Raw genomic sequence first — 1,668 nt, 5'->3', positions numbered from 1 at the left:
TAGAAGAGACAGGCCTGTCAAGTGAGTCAGCAGTGACCAAAGGCAGACATAAGCCTTTTGCTTTTTGGCTGACAGCTCATGCAGAGAAAAATATTCTCTGGTTCAGACAAAGGTAAATGTAGCTTCAATTCCAACACAAAATTCTTTTTTTTTTTGCGGTATGCGGGCCTCTCACTGCCGTGGCCTCTCCTGTTGCGGAGCACAGGCTCCGGACACGCAGGCTCAGCGGCCATGGCTCACGGGCCCAGCCGCTCCGCAGCATGTGGGATCTTCCCGGACCGGGGCACGAACCCGTGTCCCCTGCATCGGCAGGCGGACTCTCAACCACTGCGCCACCAGGGAAGCCCCCAACACAAAATTCTTACCCTCCATAATCAGCTTCTATTCCCAGTCTACGATGACAGGAGACACTAGAAATAACAGAAACACCACTGATTTCTTACTGTTGGGTTGTAATAAGTTAATCATTGCTAAAGGTAAAATGCCCAAACGATAGAATAACTCAGATTATTTTCAGGATCTAAGCGTGCACACACACACAAAGAATTTAGATTTGTTTAATAGCAGATATTGTAGTGGAGCATCTATTTATAGGTAAATATACAGAAAATGAACACAAACCTGAATAAGTTATGAGATACCTAGAAAAATACAACAAATGGTTAACTTTCTTTAATGTGAAGAATGGCTGGTCTGAATCCACTCCTAGATTAGATTTTTGAATTCTAATCAACTACAAAATCAAGGCAGAATTGCAGTTCTGAACTGAATTTTCATTATGATCTCTTCTGATGTGCCTTTACAAACACAATAATTTAAGAAGCCAAGTTGAAGCCTGGATCTGAATATCAGAACGTAGGGCACACTTAAGAGGAAGACCAAAGGGTAATTTTTACATTACAAAATTTACCTTGACCTTGAAGAATAACTGCTTTTATAAAATTAAATACGGATTGAAGTCATGTGTTATGATCCACCCCATCTGTTCAGCATACATACATACATTTTTTTTTTTAGGAAAAAAGAGAAATATGCTTATTTCACATTTTTGCTGAATTACTTCATAAGATGTTATATCCTGGACCTCTGAGATGGCTGTGACTGGAATCTGCCTGCTTTTGTTTCTAGCTTAAGTGCAGCCTGGCTGGCCTGTGCAGAAGGTAATTTCCCAGACATGCAAGCCCCTAGGGGCAGCTGACTTCTACAAAGCACTGGAAACACTCTCATTTCTCGGTTGGGACTTCTACCATGTAATTCGCACTTTCCTTTGCCTTCCCAAGGCTGGTGCTTCTTCGCCTTTGAGTTCTGCAGCTGAGGTCCATGGTTCCTTTGTGGGTGCAGCTGAAGCAGCTCATTCCTGGCACTGCCCCAGTGAGCCACACTGCTCATTTAACCACAGGCTTGATGTACAGCCCAGTGTGAGACCCAGAGGAAAGAGAGGCTTCTGTCCTCGGTGGGATAGAATATTTACGCTTAGGCCTTTGCTTTAGGATTTGGGATTTTGCCCTTCAGAGCTGTATGTATCAATACCCCAAAGCAATTTTTCTTGGATGCATTTTGCTTTGAATTTGAAATATGCTTTTTATTTAATAAGGCACAGGCACAGGACTACATTCATTATTTAGACTAGAACATCTTTTGCACCTGATGTAAGGAAAAAATAAAAAA

This window comes from Globicephala melas, chromosome 5 (genome assembly GCF_963455315.2).
Source record: "Globicephala melas chromosome 5, mGloMel1.2, whole genome shotgun sequence".
Classification (NCBI taxonomy): domain Eukaryota; kingdom Metazoa; phylum Chordata; class Mammalia; order Artiodactyla; family Delphinidae; genus Globicephala; species Globicephala melas.
The sequence above is the reverse complement of the archived record's forward strand: the minus strand, read 5'-3'. Positions refer to the sequence as shown.